General features: G+C 44.3%; 1 protein-coding gene across 4 annotated transcripts in view; it reads left to right on the forward strand.

Annotated features, from left to right (window-relative positions):
* The window catches only part of STOX2 (storkhead box 2), a 144,878-nt gene that overhangs the window by 53,955 nt on the left and 64,463 nt on the right, over positions 1 to 26,460 (forward strand). For 2 of the 4 annotated variants that reach the window (XM_073341765.1, XM_073341769.1), the window contains exon 2: positions 1,990 to 2,153. The exons of the other annotated variants lie outside the window; for them this stretch is intronic. The gene's annotated coding sequence lies outside the window, so the exon portion shown is untranslated. The remainder of the gene's footprint in view (positions 1 to 1,989; positions 2,154 to 26,460) is intronic. 4 annotated transcript variants of the gene reach the window in all.

Consider the following 26,460-nt stretch of genomic DNA (forward strand, 5'->3'; position numbering starts at 1 on the left):
TGTGAAATGTATACTACTAAAAAAAATAAAGGGAAAGTTTAAAAAAAAAATTGACAAGATAAGAAAATGTTTCTTTGCTTCTTTCATTTAAATTACGATGATTAAAAGCAGCATTTTTCTTCTGCATAGTAAAGTTTCAAAGCTGTATTAAGTCAATGTTCAGTTGTAAACTTTTGAAAGGACAACAATAATGTTTTGTTCAGAGTTACAAACATTTCAGAATTATGAATAACCTACATTCCTGAGGGGTTCATCGCTCTGAGGTTCTGCTGTAACAGAACAGTAGAGGGGCCAGTTCATACTGTATTGAAATAAAGCTAGGACTAAGTGTGGATAGCAAAACACTGTGTCACAGAATACCATGTTGCTCATAAAACAGGTTCGTTTGTGTATTTGATTTCAAAAGAAGTTTAATTTCCATCAGAATTACTTTTATTGTATTATTTTCATGGTGCAAAAAGTGTACTCAGTGCTGTTTAAATAGTTCATATAACCAGCATAATTGTTTTTTTCTTTCCTCTGCTGCAAGTCCTTAGATACCTGCACAAACTTTCAGTAATCAGAAATGTTGCCTTACGTTTCCACTTGATTTGTTTGTTGCATTACTTTCAGTTTCACAGGTAGGGCAAAACTTCCCAGCGAGGTGTAAGATTCCTTCAGTGTTTTTCTGTTTCTAAGACTGGTCTTGGATGAGTTGCTTTACTGAAGAGTAATTAATCACCAGCTATGAGATGGAACAAGGGCAGCTGACGTACCAGACAGGAGCAAAATTGTCTTGTCTGTTCACTCCCTGGCAGAATGGGATGTGTCTATAGGAGGAATGTGATGTCTATCTCATTTTGGTATCTGTCTTACATGTGTTTCCCTATCAACTTTGCTGCAAGTTTTAATAGATGGTTTTCAAATCACAAGAGAGACTGCACATGGCCTTTTCAGGCACCTTACTGCCTTCTTGCTTACTTTGCAGAGATGCGTTGGGAGGGAAACAGTTGCGCTTTTACCAATCAGTCCACCACATATTTTGCTCTTGGTATTACCATCCCTTATACTGTCACTGCTGCAAATGGCTACTACATAAATGCAAACTGTGACTGGAAACCTATTTGGATCTCTAAGACTTTACATAGGGTCATTTCCACATCTGAAGGAAGGATTGCATGTTAAAAAATGTGGGATGCGGTTGTGGGGGAATTAAATGTAACACCTGAACAACGACTTTTACATGTAACATGAGGGTGTTCTTACCTCCCCAAGGCCTGAAGGCCATAGTCCATTTTAGTGAATATGTTGCTTAATTTATTTATTATAGGAGCATTTAATAATGCAGCCAAAGTTCTGGACCTTTGGCTGTTTCCATTCTTATTTTATAAATTGTCCTTGAAGTCCATACTACTTTCTTTTTTGGACAGATCACCAATCCAGACAGTCAACACTTTAAAGCAATCTCCACTCAAATAACTACATTGATAGAAAATATCAAAGTGTGGCCGTTAAGACCACTAATACTTAAGACATGCCTTCTTATCCTTTAAATACAGGGGGGAGGTCCTCATCCTCACTCTGCCCCTTGACACTGAGCAAAGGGATCAGAGTGGTGTCAAGGGGCTTTAAAAGCCCCAGATCTGCCTGGGGGAGGATTCCTTCAGTGCAGAAACCATGAAGAACAGCCCTAAAGCTGCCTTCCAAGAATGCTTCATAAGCCACAGTACCAAGGACAGAAGGGGTGTGTAGAAGTGAGGCTTCAGTATGCTGCACGGCCGAGATTCCAAGAACTGCTGCGGCCCATAAGGCAGCCTGGGAAGGCTGCTGGGTAACTAAATTGTGTTGGGAGCCGCAGAGCAGCCTGAGGTTGGAAGGGTGCAAAGGTGGCTGAAGGGCATAAAGCCCATCTTCGTCCACCTCCTTCCGGGTTGTGAGTTTTGTGCCGCCTCTTCAAAGCTCAGCACAGAATCTCACCCAGTATAAATATTAACCATTCTCCATTTGCAGGCAGGGAGAAGAAAAAGGAGCATCTCCCAAGATGCCAGATGTCACTGCTCCTATGGGAAACTCTTTAGACATTAAAGCAAAAAGGGCAAGAATGTAGATACCATGTTGGACTTGTAACCTTCATATAAAAAAGCCAAGGCAATTCGCTTCATTGCATAACTAAGGTAACTACTGTATAATGATTATACTGATTATAATGTATCTCACAGTGAAATGTATTGCTAAGCTGTCATGTTAGCATTATTGTCACATATGCCATCGCTTAGCACCATATAGCTTGATCACACCCAAAGCTGTAAACTACTTGGAGCTACATAATTAGCATGATCTTCAGGCAAGATATTGTTAGCCATTGTCAGAAATGGCACAGATCAAAATCTCTGTGATGTCCTTCTGTCCCGCACAGAAAAAGTCAACATTGACTGGAGCTATCTGGTTCAGCTATCTCCAGTGAACACTTATTCAACGAATGTAATTCTTTATTTGTGTTACTACATTTACCACTCTCAGACTTGTGACTTTTATGAATTGTTTATTCTAAATCATTTCATGTATTTTAGCATTTTGGTTGGTTAGGTGTCTTTCTTTTGAGCTTTGTGGTATGGCGAGGCTGCTAGATGTAGACTAGCTTGTTAGGTTACACATGGATTTCAGTTTTATGTGAGAGGATCCTGGATAGGCACCTTTTTTGAATATGAATGTAAATAAATATGAATGTCTTCTGCAGACATATTTCAGCCTGTAATTGCTCATTAATTTTCTCCATGACTTGCTTTGAATATTCATAACTCTTATTTTGCGTTTTGTGATATGTTTGGCTGTCTATGTGCCATAAATGTTTTGGCTTCCTAGCCAGTGACTCCCAAATAGGGTGGCCAACTGGGTTTGTGTGATTAGACAAACACCCTTGCCCCGCCCCTTTCCCTGCCCCGATGTCCCGCCCAGCTCACTCATCACCCCTCCCTCTGTTGCTCGCTCTCCCCCACCCTCACTCTCTTTCACTGGGCTGGGGCAGGGGATTGAGGTGCAGGAGCGGGTGTGGGCTCTGGGCTGGGAGGTGGGGCTGAGGGGTTCAGAGTGTGGGAGGGGGTTCTGGGCTGATCTTGGGACACGGGGTTGAGGTGCAGGTGGGAGTGGGGGGTGCAAGTTCTGGGAGGCAGTTTGGGTGATGAAGGGAGCTGGAGCAGGGCATTGGGCTGCAGGAGGGGGTGCAAACGCTGCCCTCAGAACTCCCATTGGACTCAGTTCCCAGCCAATAGGAGCTGCGGAGTCGGCTCTTACCCCCCCCCCCCCCCCCGTAGGCCTCAGGGACATGCCAGCCGCTTTTGAGAGTGGCGCAGAGCCAGGGCAGGCAGGGAGCCTGCCTTAGCCCCACTGCGCTGTTGGCCATTCAGCACCTAAAATCTCCTGGTTTGGCTTCAGTAGCCTCTGGGAGATAAGGCATGATTCCGGGAGACTTCCTGCAAAACCGGGGTGTATGGCAACCCTACTCCCAAATGCACGAAACCTTTCATGATGGCCCTGTGAGCCCTTCAATTATGAATATTTGCATAAGCATTCACTACATTTTCTCTTTCTGCAAACATTTTTGTGACGAAAATCTAGTCACTCATTTTCTCAGAAATCTAATAAAGTGTGATGTGAATATTATAAAAGAAAATTTGCATTTTTATTTGCATGAATGCCCGCAATTGCTTTCACACTATTTTTCCCAGTGCTAGTATTGAATTCTTCAAAGACTGAGTCAGCCACTTCATTTTTCTCTCACACTTTTTTTTAGTAGATGTTTGGCTGAGGCAGTGTCCCAGAAAACATAGGAGCTAGTTTTCTAAACAATTTGAACTTTGGGTGGATATGTAAATAAGATTTACACATTTTGATTGGTAAAACCTTTCTTTGTTTTGAACCTCTGTGAGGGTGCTCAAAATCAGGAAAATAAGTATGTTGTGTTCTTTGAAGCTAGGTTATCTCTATCTTCTTATTGCACCCTATAGAAAAAACCTTCTGGTGTTCCCGTAAATATACTGCAACTACTTTATTGGTACTATATATAGTCGCCGTATTTCTCTTGGCAACTTTACTATGAAACATATTGGGTCTGGGTCCTCTGGTCCAGCAGGCACCAACACAAGCTGACACAGGCCTGAAGCAGCTCATTTCTCTAGTAACTATCATTCTGTCATTTAAAAAAATCCCTCTTATTTATTATTTTCATGAATTATTTCTTTTCAAGTAATATATTCATAAATTCCAAGGCCAGGAGGGACCATTGTGGTCATCTAGTCTGACCTCCCAAATAACATAGGCCTTAGAATTTCCCCAAAAAAATCCCTAGAGCAGATCTTTTAGAAAAACATCCAATATTGTTTTTAAAATAGTGATTGATGGAGAATCCACTGCAACCCTTGGTGTAAGCTCCTCCAATATTTAATTACTCTCACCATTAAGTATTTATGCCTTATTTCCAGTCTGAATTTGTCTAGCTTCAACGTCCAGCCATTGGATCATGTTATACCTTTCTGTGCCAGATTGAAGAGCCCGTTATTAAATGTTTGTTCCCCATGTGGGCACTTATAGACTGTAATCATGTCACCCCTAAACTTTCTCTTTGTTAATCTAAATGATCTTCTTGAGTCTTTCACTATAAGGCATATTTTTAATCCTTTCATTGTTCTAATGGCTCTTCTCTGAACTCTCTCCAATGTATCAACATCCTTCCTGAATTGTGGGCACCAGAACAGTATTCCAGTAGCGATCACACCAGTGCCAAATACAGCTACATGGTGAAAGGGGGACCGGATCGTCCAGAGAAAACACAGGACTCCAGGGAGAAGCGACAGGTGCAGCCCAGATCCAGCCCCCCAGATTCAAACATATCTTAGCCCTACTCACATCCCAAGCAACCAACTTCAGACATTCCTTCAACTTCCCCAGCTCCAACACCAAATATACCCAAGATGTCGAATCTGAACATGGATCTCGCAAACCAAATGTCCATCCAAAACCCCAGCTCTGAATCCCCCCACACACTCCAAAGTTCCAGTTGCACGCCCCTTCCCAACACAAACAGCCTCATTGTCCCAGCTCCAGCTATTCCTCTCACACCAGAGCCCCTGCTCTGAACCCGGCCAGATATACCCAGCCCCAGCTGCAACTATCCACTCACTTTTGGGGCTCAGCCTGGACTCCAAGCTCTGAAGTGGAGCTGGGCTCTAGCACCTGGCTCCAGCTTCTTGAGCCTTGCCTCTCCCTGACTGAGTCACACCGACCCTGCAGCAGGGGCTGCTCTTCTTGGCAGAGTCTGTGACACTCGCCTGTCCCTTCTCCCTGCTGTCCCGGGCAGTCCTCTCTCTGGCCCTGGGGCAGAAGTTCATGGACCTGGGGCAGAGGACAAACGAGGCAAACAGGCCCCTGCTCCTCCCAGCAGGAATCTGTCCACCCAGGCTGTAACTCAGGCCCATGCTGCCCCTTCACCCATCCTGGAGCTGGTCGCTGCTTGAGGGGCCAAGCAGCCTCCACTCTGGGTTCCTGGCACCGGCCACGGCTCCTCTGCAAACAAAGATCTCCAATCTTGCAATTTTATCTAGAGATGGTGAGATGTGAACTCAGCCTGACCTCTGGTAGAGTGAGTTCCAAAGACATGGACCCTTCATTGGCCATGAACAGGAGTTTAAACCTTGGCTCCATAAGCTGAAGGGTTCCACTTGAGCTAAGCAGGCCTGGTGTGGAGCAGAGATTGATCGATTGTATTTCGGTAGTGCCTAGGTGTCCAACCAAGATCAGCATGCCATTGTGCTCGGCACACAAAATAATAGACAATCCCTGCTCTGAAGAGCTTGCAGTCTCAACAGACAAGATAGACAAAGGGTAGGGGAAAGGGATCCAACATACAAGCAGAGCGAACAGGGTGAGGGTTGACATTTCTTTTTAAAAATGCCTTGGGTGGGTTTTATTAGGAGGGGATTATCTAATTGGAAAGGCAAAGGAAGGGACAATAGGAGAAGGGAGAATAAGGAGGGGAGCATGAATGGCAGGTGGAGTGAGGTTTAGGTGGAGAGGTATAAGACGGGGGTAGGTGAAGGTTGGAGTAAACAGTCCTGAGAGAAAACTGTAGAGAGCAGTTTTATGACATTATCAGTGTCTGATGGTCCTTGCGGAGGTACCTTGCTATTGCTTCTGATAATTAGAGTTTCTCTGGGGCTGGCTCCTCCCTGGAATTTCTTTCTTCCCCAAGCCCACATGGCTCAGAAAGTTGTGCGGGGGGTGGGGGAGGAGGAGATGCATGAGTCCTAGTGCTCCAAGTGGGGGAAGCCTAGAACGTGTCTAGTCCAGTGGTTCTCAAACTTTTGTGCTAGTGACCCCTTTCACACAGCAAGCCTCTGAGTGTGACACCCCCCATAAATTAAAAACACTTGTTTGTATATTTAACACCATTATAAATGCTGGAGGCAAAGCGGGGTTTGGGGTGGAGGCTGACAGCTTGCGACCCCCATGTAATAACCTCGTGACCCCCGAAGGGGTCCCGATCCCCAGTTTGAGAACCCCTGGTTTAGTCCATTTAGGACAGTGAAGACTCTTTTACTGGTTTCTTTTAACAAAATTACTTCCTTTGTCATCTCTCTGGTATTTCCTAGGTACCCTTCCATTCCATTAACATTTTGGTCCGTGTTAGTCACTATAGTAGACAGCAATTTGATTTCTCTGTTCAGTGAAGTTGGAGTATTTTTTTTTTAATTTATCCCCTCATTTTTTAAATTTTCCTTGATTTCTTTAAGAAAATTTCCTTATTCTGACTCTGGAGTAACTGGACTTGCAATCCGGTGGTAGGCACAAAGAGTCCTGTGTTTGTGCACCAATCACTTTTTTTTAGTCTTGTTCCTATGGTTGGCATGTAGGTGTTGATGTTGGGGCCTCCCTGTCAGTTTTCCATACGTAATACTTATACGTTTTGTTAGTGGAATAATACAGCAAAGGAGAAGGAAGACCCAGAACACTGAATAACATTTAAAAGAGAGACCTTCACTTGGAATTTTTGAGTGCACAGGAATGGAGGATTGAGACTTGAAACTTCTCTCCCTTGTTTGCAAAAGGGCCATTACCATTGGCTGTAGCTCACGAAAGCTCATGCTCAAATAAATTGGTTAGTCTCTAAGGTGCCACAAGTACTCCTTTTCCTTTCTTGTGAGACACTTCTCTGGGCCGTTAACTAAAATTCCTCGCCCTCCCCCCTTATGTCTGCACTGCTGTCAGAACTGTCATTGCAGCACTGTAGACAAATCTGCGCTAGCTTTAAGCTAACTAGTGAGGGTATTGATAGCTGTGAAACAATAGCAGCCTGGGCTGTACAAACCCGCCTGGGACCCTAGCTGGGCTGCTAGCCCTTGCTCAAGTCTGTGCTGCAGTGGCTTCTCTACACTTGATGCTCACATACTAGTTGGATAAAAGCCAGATCAGGTATGCTGCAGTCACACCTCCAATTGCAGTGTAGACCTACCCACAGACTCAGATACAATTCAAACCATTTTGTTCTCCGAGAAAAAGAAATATTAAAAGAAAAAATGTGCAAGGAAAGATGCTTATGTCTCAGTATTAAATCTTTGTCCTGACTAAGAGAAATGGAGAAATGGTTTAAAAAAATAATAAAATCTGGAATGTATTGTCCTGTTCGTTGCGAGAAAACTCTGCATGTTTTTAGCATTAGGTCAGCTTTCCCCTCTCTAATGGCTTAGTATTAATCTACCCAGTACCCACACTAAACAGGAGTCTGTCCTAGAAGAATATGGACAAATAAAGGCTGAACAAGCATAGATTGCACTAGCTGGGAGGAAGTCCTGCGTGCGTGCACATGGAGTATTTCTGCACAGGGAGTTACACTGCAAGTACAAGAAGATTCTCTTTCTCCCCCTTCCTCCAGGTGGTCCCAGGCAGGGAGCAGCTATAATTTGGCTATTTGCACCACCTGAGCACAATGGGAACTGGCTAGTGCAGGCATTAGTGTTCTATACCCACAGGTAAGATGGGTGTAGGCAGGTGAGACCATGGCTCAGGTCCTGCTGCATGCTGGCAAGCCCTGGAAGGCTGCACTGGGAGAAGTCCAACAGGAGCTTCTGGTGAGTGCAATCCTGCCACTGCTCCAGGGGTGCATTCAAGTGCAGATGTAAAACAATTATTTCACTTTCCTAAATTTGAAGATGCATGTAAGTAAATGGACAATTATTTTGTTTGTTTGTTAGGTTCCCCCTATTTCCCAGCTGTTCCAACTTCCTGTGGGAGAGACATTTCCACTTCCTCCTACTGCAGGGCCTCTACCTTCAACCACAAAGAAAAGCATAGGGGTCAATTGTGCAGTTGTTAAGTATTTTTTAAAAGAAAATCATGCATGAATCCCTTACTTCCTTCTTTAATTCTTCTTTTCCCTTTTCTTCCTCTAGCTTAATTTTTTTCCTGTTTTTACCTTTTCTATTTCCCTAATATTCTTAACTGCTTTTCTCTTAGAATTTCAAAAGCTGCCACTTTGCATTCCTTTTTTTCCCATAACCCTTTAGATCTCTCTTCTCCATCTTCCCATCTCATTTTGGAACAATATTTTCCCTTTCTCATTATATCATCTACTCTCTTTTTTTCCCTGTGTTGTATTCTTGGCCTCTTCTCATGCCTGTTCCCCCTCCCCCATTTCTTCTTGATAGAAAACACTGCTAATCATCCTTACTTTTCATCTCCTTTTCTGAATCTTAAGTGAAGTCTTTCTGATCTCCGTGTGTGTTCTGTGGCAGTGTGTGCCAGGATTGGGACAGAGTGAGACTGAAAGCCGACTCACTAAAGCAACAATCCAGAATCCTCTTGAAAGCAAAGTTAACTTTTTGATTCATTATCTCCTGAGAACTGGCAAGCTCTCGCCACCTTTGTAAGTTTCACCTACTTACATTTTGAACTTGTTTGTGAAGTTTAGTTGAATAGGAAAGCAAATGGGATGTGGGTTTTAAATGCATTGTTCAAACATATTTAACTGTTTTTTTATATCTGGTGTGAGTCACGTTGTTGTTTTTGGTCAACATTTTGCCTCTTGTCAGAGAACCAGGCTAGTAACATCAGCAAATGGAGGAAGTCAGTGTATCTAAACAGTTGGCCGTTCATTTTGGCAAACCTCAGGGCCACATTCAGTGCTGACTTGTACCCATGCAGTCTTATGAAATTTAGTGGAATTGTACAAGTAAAGGAGCACAACATTTGATCCAAAGACTAGAGAGAGCATTCCTGAGGACAGTTGCTTGTGGCACTCTATGCTATTTGGAAAGGTCTCGTCATATGGTCTTTTTAACTCCATAGAAGCCTCATGGATTGCTGTAGTTCTGTGGTAACTGGAGAAGCAGCAACACATTATATGATGTGAGGTTTAATTAGATCCCACATAGATTGAGGCTTCAGGCCAAAAGTCCCTGTGTTTCGCCACCCGAGCAGTGTTTAGTGTAGTTGCCTCATGAGTCTTGACCTGTATTGTTACTAGATAGGCAGCCTTTGGACCTGATCCTGCAATATGTTGACTACACCTTATGAATTGTCATTCACCATTAACACCTAGGGAAATCAGCAGGAGTGGAGTACACTCACCACCTCATGGGAGGCGGGAAGCGCCCTGCAGAATTTCTTTTTCTTATACATTAATAGCATCTGAATGTGCCATGTCGGGGGCAGATGTGCAAGGTAATCCAAGTCCTTGACCAGAAGAACTTTGTCATAAATGACAAAGATGGATGAAAAGTGAGAGAGGTGCACCAAAATTTACACCAAATATGATGTCTGCAAATCAAGAATTTGTCAGCCAAGCAGCTCCTGCCTTTCCTGGTGCTTATTTAAAACAGGTACTCTTTTTATGCATGCATTTACACCAAAAACATCATTTTTTTGAGTTCATAAAGATCCAGTTGGGTTGAACGTCCACATAGATTCTTTCAGTTCCAATTGGCATGCCAAATCTTTAAAGTAGCATTCTAAACATTATAGATCACAATTTCCTAACTCAACAAGTGTTACAGCCAGCACAGGGGAATTCTAAATTAGACCTTCCTTGTCCTATCAGATAAAGAGGAACTGATCACACAACTAAAAGTTAATGGTATTTTAGGTACAAGTGATCATGACTTGATCGCATATATAATGTGCAAGCGGAATAAAGTCCACCCTAATACCATATATACTTGATGCTTTAATAGGGCCCATTTCACAAAGCTAAAAACAATTCTGAGCCAAATCAGCTGGGAGGAAGAATTTAATGAAAAGAATGTGTGAATAATAATTGGGATAATTTAAGAACACTTTACTACATGCCCCAAAATTCACAATCCCACAACTGAGGAAGGAAGGCTGTGCTTGTTTAAGAAATCAACGTGGTTTAGAGGGGAAAGTAAGTCAGCTGAAAAAAAAATTTTAAAAAGAAAAAAGGGAAAGTTGATAGTAATGAATATAACTCAGAAGTTAGGATAATTGATAAGGGAAGCCAAGGGACACAAGGAGAAATCTATGGCCAGTAGAGGTCAGGACAATAAGGAGGAGTCTTTAAAAATAAGTTAGGAACATAAAGAATCCTGACAATGGTGTTGGGCCATTGCTAGATGAAAATGGTAGAATTATCTTTACTCTTCCATTTATATATTTGGAAGTTGCTACTAAAAATAGACATTTTTAAATCAGCAGGTCTAGATAACTTTGCAGCCAGAGGTTTTGGAAGAGCTGGATGAGGAAATTGCTTGATTTTTCAATAAGTCTAGGTGCATTATGTAAGTTCTAGAAGACTGGAAGAAAGCTAATGTTGTGCCAAATTTTCTAAAAAGGGTAAATAGGACAACCCGGGTAATTATAAGCTTATCAGCCTCACATCGATCCTGGGAAAAATAATGGAGTGGCTGATACAGGACTTGATTAATAAAGAATTAAAGGAGGGCAGTGTTATTAATACAAATCAAGATGGATTAATGGCAAATAGATTCTGTCAAACTAAGTTAATGTCTTTGAACCGCGGCCAATGGGAGCTTCGGGGGAGGTACCCACAGGCAAGAGCAGTGCATGGAGCCCTCTGCCCACCCCTTTCCCCTCCGGGGCTCAGGGATGTGGAGCTGGCCGCTTCCCGGAGCAGCGCGGGGCCAGGGCAGGCAGGCAGGGAGCCTGCCCTGACCCTGCTGCGTGCCGCTGCCACCCCGGAGCCGCTCCTGGTAAGCGGTGCTGGGCCAGAGCTCGAACCCCTCCTGCATCCCACACGCCAGCTCCCTGCCCTGAATCCCCTGTCACACCCCTCCTGCACCCCAACCCCCTCCCCTGAGCCGTCTGCTGCACCACTGCCCTGAGCCCCCTCCCACACTCTGCGCACCAACCCCTTTCCCTGAGCCCCCTCGTACACTCCGCACCCCTCCTCTGCACCAACCCCTTACTCTGAGCCCCTTCCTGCACACCGCAGCCCCTCCCACATCCCGCACTCCCTCCTCCACCCCAACCCCCTACCCCAGCCGTACATTCATGGCCCTGCATACAATTTCCCCACCCAGATGTGGCCCTCGGGCCAAAAAGTTTGCTCACCTCTGTCATAGAATCATAAATTATCAGGATTGGAAGGGACTTCAGGAGGTCATCTAGTCCAAACCCCTGCTCAAAGCAGGACCAATCCCCAGCTAAATGATTCAAGTGTGTCCTAGTGTGATGCTACGTCCAAAACAGCTAAAGCGATCCTGAGATGCATAAACCAGGAACTCTCGAATAGGAACACAGAGGTTGTTATCTGTGTATTTGGCAGAGGTGTGGCCTCTCCTGGAATACTGTGTCCAGTTCTGGTGTCCACAATTCAAGAAGGATGTTTATGCATTGGAGAGGTTCAGAGAAGAACTGTGAGAATAGTTAAAGGATTAGAAAACATGCCTTGTAATGATAGACTCAATCTATTTAGTTTAACAAAGAGAAGATTATGGATTAAGATTATGGGGTGGCTTTTTTACAGTCTATAAGTACCTATGTGGGGAACAAATATTTAATAATGGAATCTTCAGTGCAGTAGAGGAAGGAATAACACAATCCAATGGTTGGAAGTTGAAGCTTGACAAATTCAGACTGGAAATAATATGTAAATTTTTAATGGTGAGAGTAATTAATCCTTGGAACAATTTACCAAGGGTCTTGGTGGATGTTTCATCACTGACAATTTTAAAATCAAGTTTGGATGTTTTTCTAAAATATATGCTCTAGGAATTATTTTTTGGGGAAATTCTATGGCCTGTCTTATACTGGAGTTCAGACTAGATGATCACAATCGTCCCTTCTGGCTTTGGAATCTATTAATCTATTGCTAGGGTAGCCAAAATTCAGGTCTTTGCAGGGTGTTTTTCATTTGGATTAGAAATGAGTGAAACAGTTATGATGTTTTCTTAGTGTAACTTGTTTCTTTGCAGAAAGTTACACCCTTCCTGATTCCATGAACAGCAGCAAGAATAAACAGTGTACAGTCAGCCCTCTTCAGCAGAAATCCCACGTAAGGCATGCCAGCCCTTGTCCCAAAAACCAGATATCTTTTTGCCTTTGCTTCTCTCCAGGGACCCTAGAGACTCTTTCTGATCACTCACTGTGTTTAACACAGAGCCCTCTTCCAATCCCAAGCCACTGCGTTTGGAACCAGGAAAACCCTGTTCACTCTACAGTCTTCCACAGCCTCAAGACCCCAAAAGTCTTGTCTTAGCCTTTGTCTCCTGGGCTTCACCATTCTCACAGCCCTTTTTCCAGGACTTCACAGTTCTCCCCAGTTGAGGCTTCTTTCCCAGCTGGCTCCTGCTCCTTGAAATTGCATCCCTTTCAGGTGGCAGATGTGGAGACCCCCACCCCACCCGTTCCCCTGGTCTGTGTAACCTTGCATCTCTACTGTCTGCATCCCTGCCTAAGAGGCAGGAAGTTCCTATACACATGACTGTGAGCAGGCATGTGACCAACAACTACAGCGCCCAGTTTTAAAGGGCCCGAGGGCCATACCAGGAGCACTGGGACACGTACTTACACCTGAAGGCCCAGTGTTGTGCCGCAGTGCCCTAATGACATTCATGGTGGTTATCTGAATAGCATTCACTCTTTTCTACCGAGAGTTTTGCCCTGAGTGACTACCTCAATGACTTTTAATGGGCAACCTATTCTCTTTCATGACAGAAATGTTCAGCTTGTTATGGATTTACTTTTACTAGTTTCATACTTTTCATATTTTGCTGGCCTGTAGAAAGAGTATTTTCAAATCAAGTGTGGACAACTTTTGTGAAATGCCCAGTTTAATGATATTATCAACTTTTCTGAAGGTTGGACAAACCTGTTCAATGCAGAACTGCAAGAGTTGTGTGGTTTGTTACTTTTTTAAGGTTAATCTTGTTTTAGATTAGAAAAAAAAATTCATATGACAATCGTGTATATTAGATATTGACTAAGGCTTTAGAAATAATCTGTTCTGTAGTTTATCTCGTGTTTCCTTTAATTTCTTCTCAGTTTGTTTTCATTGTGTCTGTTATATGAGATCTTTGTCTCAGACTTAAAATATTCCTGCTTTCTTTTTGGAACATTTCTTCAAGCTTTTTTTTTTTTTCCCCGTGCATGCTTGAAATGCTTAATGCCCTCTATCTCTGTGAAACTGTTTTGTATATAACTCTAAAAGCTCCCTTAGGACTGTAGGGTTTTTCTAATGGAGCAATTTAAACATTTTCCACACAAATGCGCATGCAGGGTAAATGACTTTACAAAAATTAAAAGAATATTTGTTAGATATTTCCACTGTTTTTATTAAAGATCTGTAGCTGCAGCTATGGTAGAAATATATTTGTCAAACATATTTAGAATAACTTCTGCTATTGGTAGAGAAATAAATGAACCTTATAAAGCTAGGAATTCGGAAATTAATGAGGAGAGAAACAATAGAAAGCTATTTAGGTTGATCTGATATTATCATAGGCTTGCTATTCTATTACTTGCATACATGTTTTTAAACCTATACAAATGAATAGAATATTCAGTTCACAAAGAAAGTTGATGGGACAGGAACCTTCAAATGATGAGGATATGAAATACAGCAACAACTGGGAAACCACAAATCGTATGTACATAGAATGGAAGTTTAGAATTAAAATGGTAAGACCGTCCTTCTCACACAAGAAATAGTGTGATGTTAGATTATCTTCTTAAGATATGTATTGAAACATATGTCTCATAAAAATCAGTGGATTGTATGGAATTAGGGCTGAGACGAGAAATTCTGTTTTGCAGAGGATTTCAAGATCAAGATTTCAGCTGGGCCTTTTCAAAGGGGGTTAAGTTTGAAAGTCAGTGGAATTTAGGAACTAAACTCTTTTAGGCCCCTTTGAAAATCCCACCTGTAGCATAGGTGAGCTCTCAGGGTATTGAACATTATGTTGATTAAACTTGCTGTGAACAGCTATGTTAGATGACACTGGACTTAAAAAGTCAGTGACAGCTGGTGGCATGTCTATATTAGGATTCCCAATGCTGCTAACACTAATGGCACTAAAACTGTGTTAGCAATGAAGGGGAATTTTTGCAAAATGTTTCGAGTATAGACCATGCTAAACACCCTCTGAAATGGTATAGAAAATTGCTTTTGTCTTGTCTACACTAGTGCTTTACCTTCTTTCAATATTAGTTGAGGGAAAGCCTTTTGCTGATAATCATTGTTAGAAATGGCTCTGTTTCAAAAAGTTGGGCAGGCTGGAGCGGTTTGGTGTCTGGAGTCTTGTCAGCGCTCAGAAATCTACCCACTGCTGACAATGGATATCAGCTATATATGTGTCTGAACTGGTGCTGAATGATTTGAACTGTCCCCTGAGCAGGGCACAGCCATGCTTTCTGAAGTGGAGCTAAATGGTTTGGTCCTGTCTACGCTTGCGGTTAAACAGTTTTCAGCATTGGTTCAGCAGCATCCATTATAGGCACCAGATGTATTCTTGACAATCGGTAAATTTCTTAGTGTAGACAAAATTTAGGTGTAGATATAGAATATATAATTTCTAATGTATTTCTCTCCACATGAGTATGTATTTACTTATAGACTCTTAGGTACCATGTTGTGAGAACAATAATAACATCTTGATAGATACATATTGTCTATTTAATTCCCGCTCCCTATTATAAATAGAGGATATGGCACATCATTTAACTTTTTTTTCTTTTCTTTTTTTTTTTTTGGTATGGGCTAATCTGTAAAATTTTACAGATGAGTATTATAATTTCAAAATTTCTTGAGAATAAGTATGAATGGTCCAAATGAACAAGTGTGTGACTAGGGCAGGGGAGGACAAACTGCTGGATCCAGCCCATCAGGGCTTTCAATCCAAGCCCGCAGGCTTGCCAGTCCCATGGTGCAGCGAGGCTAAGGCAGGGTCCCTGCCTGCCCTGGCCCTGCACCACTCCTGGAAGCGGATGGCACTGCGGCCGCTGGGGGGTGGGAGGGGCAGAGGGCTCCATGTGCTGCCCTGGCCTGCTGGCACCACCCCCCACAGCCCCCATTGGCCGGGAACGGGGAAGCGCGGCCAGTGGGAGCTTCAGGGGTGGTACCCGCAGGCGAGGGCAGCGTGCAGCGGAGCCACCTGTCTTACCCCACCCCCAGGAGCCACTGCCGGACATGCCGGCCACTTCCAGGAGTGGCATGGGGCCAGAGCATGCAGGGAGCCTGCCTTAGCCCCACTGTGCACCACTGCCACCCCAGAGCCACTCAAGGTAAGTGGTGCCGGGCCGGAGCCCACATTGCGAACCACTCCTGCACCCTGCACCTCCTGCACCCCCTGCCCTGAACCCCCTGTCACACCCCTCTGCACCCCACCCCCCTGCCCTGAGCTCTCCTCCTGCACCCCAACCCCTTGCCCTGAACCCCTTCTTGCACACCGCACCACACCCTGCACTCCCTGCTGCACCCCTGCCCCAGCACTATGTTCATGGCCCTGCATACAATTTCCCCACCCAGATGTGACCCTTGGGCCAAAAAGTTTGCCCACAACCTGGACTAGGGTATGCTGAGTTCTAGTTTGTAGTTTTGACACCTTTCCACTCCCCGATCTTGGTGTCACGCTGTTCTCCTGGTGCAAATTAGATCAGACTGAAGATTACTTTAATTTGCACCGGTTGCCCCAAAGTTCCCTTCTGGGAGCTAGGGATTTTTTGGTGCACAGCTTTTCTGTAGCCACACTCTCTGTGCTCAGAGAAAGGGTGTCTTAATAGAGATACACCATTTGATTGTCCCCCTTGCCAGGCAAACTCTTCTGAGGGCTTTACTGCTGTTCATTGCAGGGAGGAGCAAAGCTTCATTTGTATTACTTGCCACAGCTTGATACGTTGCTTGATAATCAGAGCCATCTTGTGTGATCTCTGGACCTGGATCCAGTAGGAGGAGAGAATAAATGAAGTACCTGACTGAACTGTTGCCAATGTCAAAGTAATTGTCTTTTTACAGGGGAAAGAAGAAAATATGAAACAAACAAAAAATGTGTGGCCCTCCAGAGATGAACCAAAATTTCAGTAACTGTTGTTTTGCGCGAGACCTTTTATGTAGAAGTAGTTAGATTGTCTCAGGTTTCCAGCTACAAGTACCTTAAAAGCACTAGTCCATAAAGTCAAAAGACAAAAAGAGACGCCTTGTGTGCAGATATTGCATAAATATGAGTGCAACAATTCCTCCTTATAATCTCTTTAAATACAATAAGTGACGCCAAGTAGAAACCATATTTTCAGACTGGAGGCCGGGGCGCACAAACTTTTTGGCCTGAGTGCCACGTTGGGTTTCCGAAATTGTATGGAGGGCTGATTGGGGGAGGCTGTACCTCCCCAAACAGCCAGGCGTGGCCCGGCCCCTATCTGACCCCTCCCCCCGCTTCTTGCCCCCTGACAGCCCCCCCCCGGGACTCCTGCCCCCCATTAGCCTGTCCAACTCCTCCTCTCCTTCCTGATTGCCCTCCGAGGACCCCTGTCCCCATTCAACCCCCCTGTTTCCTGCCCTCTGACTGCCCCAACTGTCCACACCCCCGGCCCCCGACCACCCCCTCTGCCCTCTATCCAACTCCCCGGCCCTATTACCGCGCTGCCTGGAGCACCGGTGGCTAGCGGCGCGGCTAGCTCAGAGCACCAGGTCAGGCTGGGCTCTGCAGCTGCGCTGCCCCAGGAGCTCACAGGCCCCCCGCCCAGAGCATGGGGCCAGCGGCGCAGTGAGCTGAGGCTGCGGGGGGGGGGAACAGCGGAGGAAGGGCCGGGAGCTAGTCTCCTGGGCCAGGAGCTATGGGCCTATGGACCGTAGTTTGCCCAACTCTTCTGTAGGCTCATTATCTTTAAACTAACCATTGTGGCTCTTCTTCAAGGACTTATGCAATTTGGTTGAGCAGTTGTTAGTTTAACTGTAAGCTGTTGTCAATCATTTTGTGTTCTTGTTGTTTGCCAGGTTCCTCCATATGCATCTCAGGGGGGAAAAAAGCATGAATGTTTAATAATGGAAAATATTTGATTGTTGTACCCAAAGCCAACATTCGGAGTCTTTTTAAAAGCAATTTTAAAAAAACTGATGTGTGTAAAATTGTAGTTGACAAGAAAGAAGTGCTATCATACCGACACCCCATTGCAGATTGTATCTGAAATGCTTTGGCTGTGTCTGAACTAGACTGTACGCTGCTTGGGGCAGGGACTATCTTCTTTGTAGTCTTGTAAAGTGCCAAGCAATGCAACCTGACGGCACTCAGTAAAGCATCATTCTTTGCACCTGGCTGGGAGAGTGGTGTGATTCAGTTACTTTAGAGAGGCAGAGTTGATTGCCAGCATTCAGAGACCTCATAAAAATGTAAACAGTTCAAAACAGTGTTACTCTGGAAATCACGCAGTCCTTCTGGAGTGAATGCAAGTACCATGGACACGATGCATTGATACACATTTTAAAGAATCGCCACACTGTCCAAGCACATCCATCCCAGCCTTGTCTTCAGTGGGTATGTCTGCACTGCAGTAAAACATCCACAGCTGACTTCGGTCAGCTGCTGGCACCATCCACACCACAGAGCCCTTCCGATCTGCCCCAAGCGGTCCTCTGTAGGCCTGGAACCGCTGCTGCCCACTGCGAAGTTGCTGCTGCCACACCCAGGTTCACTGCTACATTTGGGTCCCCCTGGCATTTAGATTCTGCCTTCTCCAGCGGATAAACCTTTACTCTTCCTCCCAGAGAGGCTCTGCCTTCCACCCCCCACGGACCACAGGCCTCATCAGCTCTGCTGTTCCCGCATCCATTCTCAGAGTCTGAGGATTTCTTGGAACCAGACCCCTCCTCTCCTGCCCAGGTTTGCAGTCTGGATCCCAGGCGCAGACCACATCATCCCACAGCTTACGACCCTGCCTATGACCCATGCTATCGGTACCCATGGGGTCCACTGCTGCCCAGAGACCCCTATGCCTGGCCCTACTGGCCCCCATGGGACCCATACCAGGGCCATGGCATACCGTTGGTGACATCCGACAGGCCGTCCCCAGTTCGATCCGCACCCTCCTTGGTTTCTGAAGAAGGAGATGATGAAATAGTACAGCCAGTTCTGCTGGTCCCCACCAGTGCCACCTCCTCCTTGCAGGATGAGGCGCTCATTCCACCCTCTCTCTCTCCTCTTGGTGACCAGAAGCCGCACCACCAGCTTCTGGACATCCTCCAACCACAAGGGCTCTCTTGCACTGCCCTTCCCATCCATGAGGCCTTCCCTCAGCCAGCGCAGATGGTCTGGCACATGCCAGCCTCCTGTGCTCCTACCCCCAAATGGGCAGAGAGGCAATACTTCATTCTGTCAAAGGGAGCAGACTTACTGTTTGCTCCCTCACTTGCTGGTGATCCACACAGAGATGCAGCGTGCTCACCAATATCATCTTCAGTCCACTCCTCTAGACGGGCAGTGAAGAAAATGGACCTCTTTCTTGGGCAGGAAGGTTCACAGGAGTCCAGTTTCATGTTGCCAACTACAAGGCACTTATGGCGAAATACAATTTTCATACTTACTTCGAGTTTGCGGAGTTTAAAGAATTTCTGCCACTGGAGAAGCAGCATAATTTCAGGTCCTGGTAGATGAGGGCCAGTTCATGGCCAAGGTGAGCCTTCAGGCAGCTGTAGATGCCACCAATACTGCTTCCCACTCCTTGGCAACCGGCGTCATGTTCTGCCGGGTCTCCCAGCTGCAATCATCATGCTTTCCTAAAGAGGTCCAGATCACTCTTGGGGACCTCTCCTTTGGCACCCTTCAGTGACAGGACCGATGAATCCCTTCATTCTCACAAGGACTCTTGCGCCACTTTCAGATTGCTTGGCATTTACGATCTGAGCTGTCAGCAACAAAGACTGTCCTTCTGTCCCCGTCCCTGCACCCCATCTGCCCTACTTTCAATGCCAGCAGAAGCCACCCAGACATCGCCAACATTCCCAGCAGCCACGCTACTCTTCCATTACTTCTCCCACTGCTTCAACCCTCCCCCACTGCCAGCCTAAACAACAGTTTTGACTTCCAAGTAGAGACCCGTAAACCTTCTCCTCTCCCCTCCATGGTGCCCCATGTCATCTTCGGGAGGCCATCTTGCCCCATTCACCAGCAATTGGGGCAAGATCATCACAGACTGTTGGGTGCTAGACATTGTCCATTAGGGGTACTCCATCAGATTCCTCTTGTTCCCCCCTCGTTTCACGTCCTGAGGTGACCAGGGAGATCCCTTCCATCATGATCTCCTCCAACAGGAAGCAGACTCCCTTCTCTGAAATGGCACCATAGAACCGGTTCCTCTCCATTAGAGGGGTCGTGGCTTCTATTCCCCGTACTTCCTCATTCTGAAGAAGAGTGGGGGCCCCTGCCTTCTTCTGGACTCCTGAGTGCTCAACAGGTTTATAAAGCAATTCACGTTCCGGATGGTGACACTTCCCTTGATTGTCCCTTCCCTTTTCCAGGGAACCTGGTTTGTGGCTCTCGCCATGAAAGATGCCTATTTCCATATAGACATTCACTGAGCTGAACGCAAGTTCCTCCGTTTTATGGTTGGACACTCCCATTATCAGTTCTGTGTCCTGCCCTTCAGTATCACAACCACTCCTTGAGTTTTCATGAAAGTCTTCGCAGTTGTTGTGCCCCAACTGTGACATCTTGGTCACTCGGTATTGCCCAACCTGGGCGACTGGCTCCTCGGCCATCCCGCGGGTACCTCTTCTCAGTAATCCACAACCTTCATGGTATCCTCTCTGCTCTCGGGATTTGCATCAATGAGAAAAAAGTTGTTCCTTGCCCCTGCCCACCGGATCACCATTATTGGTATGCCCCTGGATTCCATCACGGCCCGAGTTTTCCTCCCGCCAGACTGATTTGCCCCTCCTTCTTCTATCACTACTGCCTTACGCCGCACCCTGCACACCTCTGTCTGCTGATGCCTTTCCCTCCTTGGCTGCATAGCGGCCTGTAAACGCGGGTGACGCACATGCAGGTCAACAGACACTGGTACGGAACTGTTCCAGTGCCTGGTACGCGTGCGCACCCATGTTTGGAATCCAAATAGGGACCCACACATCTTGAAGAACCTTGAGTTACGGGTAAATCACCTCCTCTTTTAGGGCCCCTTTATGCCACTCAGGACCTTTTACTTGGAATAAGGAGGCTGGAGCAGGTGCAAGGATCTTGCCCTCTTCATGTTATGTTTTTGGAGGCCTTCCTCCATTGATTTTGCTTCTCTTTGGCAATCAATCATCTTTTTCTTCAGAACCACTGTTTTGAATGCTTCTGAAATTAAAAGAATGCCTTTAAAAATCAACCAAATGAAAACCCCATCCTGTGTGTTGCATTATCTTGATTTCTCCTCACTCAAGTGGAAGATATTTATCTTTCTTTTTTTTTTTAAGATAGATTCTCAAAACTTTCCCAACGAACTTAATGCATCAAATTATGGCCCTAAAAAGTTTACAGAGCTTCCATTTAAGTCATGCCAAGGGTAAGTGAAGCCATGAAGTGAAAGGGTATTCAAGTTCAGGCTGAATTTGTCATGAATTGATTGCTAATCCATTCCTTATTTCCCTTGTTGTGTCTGGGTACTGGAGGAGTATGAAGTCAGTGTGATATTGTCTAAGGGCTGGTCTGTTCTGAAAATTTACATCTGCATAGTTACATCTCTCAGGGATGTGAAAAATCCACACCCCCTGAGAGAAGTATCTGTGCTAACCCAGTGTAGACAGTACTAAGTAAATGGAAGCATTCTTCCATTGACCTAACTGCTGCCTCTTGGGCAGGTGGATTAACTACAGTGATGGAGAACCCCACCTGTCACTGTAGTGAGTGTCTACACTGAAGTGCAACAGTAGTGCAGCTGTGCTGCGACAGCGTGTTAAGTGTAGATCTAGCCTAGCAGAGTGCAGAGCCCCATGACACCTACCAATACCTGCATCATGTTGGCTGTGAAATTCCAAACCCTCAACTCTTGCAGTGTGGACATTTTGGATTTACAAGTGGGATAATTCTCATGTCCACTTTCAAAGCTGTCTTCAGCTTCATGTAAAAGCATGCTTGAGCAGGAAAGTGGCTTCAACCCGGCAGCCAGAACTTTGATGGTCCTGACATGCTAGTTTGTCCTGTCAGACCATCATGCTTTTCAGTGGATGACAGTGGGTATACTTATCACTATTTTTACCACTTGTGTTAAGAATAGTCATGTCAATTGAAGATAAAGTTTAGTCGTAACTTTTTAGTCTACCTGGTTTTCAAAGGTTTGTGTTGCAACCTTTTTTATGTAAAAATATTTGTATTTATTTTTATGTTTGCCTATTTAAACATTAGTGTATACAAGAGGGAAAATCAGGCAGTGTTAATGCAAACACTGATCCCACCTTAACTGCAACTAGGAAGAGTATTTGGTGATTTTTTAATTTAATTTTTTTAATATAGGTCAAATAATTCAGAAGTCATTTGAATAAAAAGTCAGATGTATTTTTAATTACAATATTTTATGTTTAAGTAAAGGGTAGAGGGGATGGATTTTATTTCTGCAATCACTTAGATTTATGATTGAAACTATTTGGCATCAGCTGGATTTTCAGAGCATGTTCCATCTCAGACAGGGAGAAGAGTTCCATGTCTTTATTGCATTTTGAAGTGTCAAGAATCTGCATAACCTTTGCCACAAGCAGGCAGAATGGCATGTTTCAGTGAATGTAGAGTGCTGATGAAGAAACCCACCCTAATGCTAGCAAAGAAAATTACTTTCTTATAAATTACACCCTGGATGGATTTGGCCCATTGTCGCTAACAATGGAGCTGTGAATTGCAAAGATCTAATGTGTTGTGTTCAATATTTGTATTAGGGATGTGGGATTAGGTAGCTTTTGTTTTGGCCCAGGAATGTTGACATCTTTATTGTGTTTTATGTTATGGAATTATGGGTGAAGTGTCTTTATATCAGTAGTGCAGTAGTGTATCAGAGAAGACTATTTAAATAACAGGTTGACCTGAAAGAATAGAAATATCATAGCATGTTGCATGAGTAGGTTTGTATGTTACAAACGGGGAGGAGTCTCTGTTGCTACATGCATGCTTTTGTTTTGTTAGCAGACGAGCTTTAGCGACAAGTTCCATCTGGCCACGTCTACCCAGCTGTGTCTCTGTTGATTGGTTGTAATGAGACTTCATAGGACCCAGCTTTTTTTTTTTTTTTGCAGCGCGTCTTCAGCTCTGCTCTGCCGAGACAAGGAGACCGTGTTTTTGCTGTTTGCATCCAACATGCAAAACACAGGTCTAAATTTTTAATTAGCTGGAGCAAGCGATGAAAAGAAAAAAAGGGAACGTAACAAGCCTCCGCCGAGAGCAGCTGGGATGTGTTGCCATGACAACAAGTTCAGTAGGCTGCCAGCTAGCATGTCAATGGGCAATGCAGGGAGGGAGCTTTCAAACCCTGCCTGCTAGCCACAATGCGATTGGTCACGCCTCTCTTGTCTTTGTGTAGACTAGGGTATGCTGGGTAAGAGCCAGAGTGATTGCTCAATTTGTCTCAAGGCTGCAGTGAGGTAATGCTTCTGAATCTTTTGGGATTATGAACTGGATCTCTGAAAGGTTGTAGTGTAGAGTGTTTTCATTCCCTTTTGAACTAATTACCCACTGTATCCTATATAAGCAGTTTTGTAACAATAACTGGCTTTATACAGACTCTATTTATATGGTAGGAGGTAGGAATTGGAGGTGAGCATTTTAACTTGTGTCTGCAGGCAGAATGACTGATAGGATGTTGTATGAGCTGCTTTTAGCATAACCTTGCAATACTGAGAGTGAAGTTAAGGTGCTGAATCCTTTTTTAACCCACAATAAAGGGCTGGTCTCTGGGTGGTTGTTATGGGGGAAGGGTGGGGACTTTGGAATTGCATTCACACAATTTACTCATTTAAGTCTTGCATGTTGGCTGATTTTGAAGAGGTGCACAGCACCCTATAGGAGGATGAAGGTTCTGAGGCTGCACTGGCATCAGACACACGACGGAGCAGGCCAATTTTTGTATTCTTTGCTACTGGGAAGTTTAAATAGCCCTGTTGCTTTTGTGTGCAGGCTGGCACCCTAGGTTTCCTAATTGTTGTCCATTAGTTGAACAAATGTATTAGTCTCTTTGGTAAAAAGCTGGTTTAATGTAGATGATCTGGGCCAAATTCAGCTCTGGAGTAAGCAGCCACAACTCAGGGTATGTCTACACATGGGCCAGCTTGAGTCTCGCTGGCCTGGGTAACAACAAGCTGTAGCTCAGGAAAGCTTATGCTGAAATAAATTGGTTAGTCTCTAAGGTGCCACAAGTTGTCCTCTTCTTTTTGCAGATACAGACTAACACGGCTGCTACTCTGAACACCAGTAAAGATAGTGCCGCATTGGCTCCAGAGCAGGTTAATAAGCTGAGTGTATAGCAAGAGTCTGTGCTATATGCTACTTCACTGCTTTTGTTACCTGTGCTAGTTGGATTCAAGGTAGTTGGTGCACAGCTTTTGCTGTGAAAACATACCCACAGTTGAAGACAACAGAGCTTTGCCACTTTACAGCAGAGCTAAATTTAACCCTTTGTCTGCATGTCTGCAGGCGTAGAGAGTTTTAGGTCTCAATGGTGAAATAAGCAAGTCTGATGCAGTTCAGGGACTTCTTGTTAGAAGTGCTCTGGATCTTTGGATGCACAGCCAGTGATCGAAGCACAAAATATGTTCCTTTTACATGTTGCAAAAATGCAGAACATATTTAGAACCATGAAATAAATTTGCCAAAAATAATGAAGTAAAGAGAAGAGGTTTGGTGATCAACCATTACTACCTAGTGTGCCAAGTCTACTGACCCTTCATACATGGAATTCCTATTGAAGTCTTGATTAGACACTACAGAGTCCCACAACCTCTCGCAGTTGTGGAATGGAAATTGGCACTAGCGTGTGCACTTGTAATGGTGAAAAATCACTCCTTTGAGGAGGAATAAGCTACAAAGAGACTTTTTCTCCCAATCTTGGGGAAGTTGCAAGACATTTTCACACCATAAAACTCCACTAAGAATGCATCACAATGTAGGTCACTGCTCATAAACCAGTCTTTCTAGTCTCCTCCGTTTTCTCTTCACCAAGTCTCGGAATCAAAAGCTCAGTTGTAGTCTAGGTGCTTTTAAAAGCTCAAGAATTTACTGCCTCTGCATTCTGTGCAATTTCATGGAAGCCTTCAGGTTTCCACAGGAAATGTAATCGCCTTTGTCCATGTGGAATACCTATCGCATTATTTATAATATTGTGATTTGTACTTTTTAGGGATTACTGTCTCCTAACCTGGAATTCCCCTCACAAAGCCGCTCCCTGACATAAAGGTGTGTTGAGGCAGAGTTCCTGCAGATTTCCCATTCCTTTTTTAATCTTGGGCCACTTCCTCAGATTAGGTGCCTACTCTGAACTGCCATTGAAGCCTATGCACAAACTGGCCAGCAAAGGAATCTAAGAGAGCAAGTATGACTGACACCTGTGAAACACTTTATGAAACTAAATGATAGAGGGGGCAAAAATTCTGCCAGTTGCTCCAGAATCAGTTTCTCCTGTTGTAGCTCTGGAGATGGCTGCCAATTCAGTGGGACCCTAGGAAGCCTTAGAAGAAAGCAGCACTTTATATCTAGAGTGCCCTTGAAAAAGGGGGAAGTTTCAAGCAGAGACAGTTTACTAAGCCATTTATTTTCAGCATTCCCTTAGCTCCCGTTATTTTGAATAAGACCCGTCTCCCTCACAGGCCAGCTTCTCATTTTCCTTAATCCTTCAGTAAAGTCATAATCCTTTATTTGTGACCTCAGAATCTGTTGCTATGGAAAATAGAGTGATATCACAGAGCTAGTATTGTGACTTCACTGTAGGTTGGAGCAATGGGCTGAGGGAGACAAGCTGCTCTCTGTATGGAGGAGAATTGTGTATTTCTGATGTTCTGCTATAGGCCACACAGCCATCAGCAGACTCTTCCTAAGGAACAGTGGAGAGCCATTTGAGTCTCCTCCTATGTGGCAAGAAGGCTTACTTAGTGGATGAGGGTGTTGATGCCATTTTATATAGCTAATAGATGCGAGAGAGCGTGAAGGGAGTGGTTATTACACACTGCAAGTTTGATCCTTCACTTGGGTAGAAAAGATCACACTACCAAGAAGAGCCAGTTCAAATGTGATATCTGGGAAATATACGCAAGGCATACTCATGCTTGGCAAAGAGATACATCAAATAATAGAATCAATCTGCCGAAAAATACTGATTTTTCTGACGTGGAATCTCTTTCCCATCTCCTCTCCTTTTTCCCTCCAGCTTCCTATCCATCACATCTTCCAGTCCTTCTCTCCCTCTTCTTCTTGAGTAAAACTCCTTTGTACCTCATTAAAATGTTACATTTTTTACTGCACATGGACATTAAAATACTTACTTCATGATAACTTAAATTGTTGTTCCATATGTATTTCTGCATGAGGTGCGTTCTTAAAGGCATCTTTTTTCATAAATATGTCCATTTGCATGTGCAAATCAGGCATCTTGGTACAGAAATTCCAGATTTGCAGTGACTGCAAACACAAATTCAATGTGATCATAAAGTATACCCTTCAGAAATATGCCCTGAGTGGGCAGTCTTTCTGTACAGTACAAACTTGGTCCAGCTTAAAGCCCTCTGTATCCAATGAATGATAAAGAAAATTATTTATTAACAAAAGAGAGGGAGACATTATTCTTAAATCCCACATCACAAATAGTTAGAAAATATGGCATGAAAGATTAAGGAATGTATTACAGTTAAAAGTTTTCAGCAGTATGACACATTTTCCTCTAACATAGTTCCAAAATAATGACCATGTGTTTCAACTAGCCTGATTGTGTACATGTCACAACAGTACGCTAAAGTACTGCTTCAGGGTGGATCAGTTCCTATAATTGATGTAAGTGTCTTATGTTTTTGGTAGA

Source organism: Lepidochelys kempii, chromosome 4, assembly GCF_965140265.1.
Source record: "Lepidochelys kempii isolate rLepKem1 chromosome 4, rLepKem1.hap2, whole genome shotgun sequence".
Taxonomy (NCBI): domain Eukaryota; kingdom Metazoa; phylum Chordata; order Testudines; family Cheloniidae; genus Lepidochelys; species Lepidochelys kempii.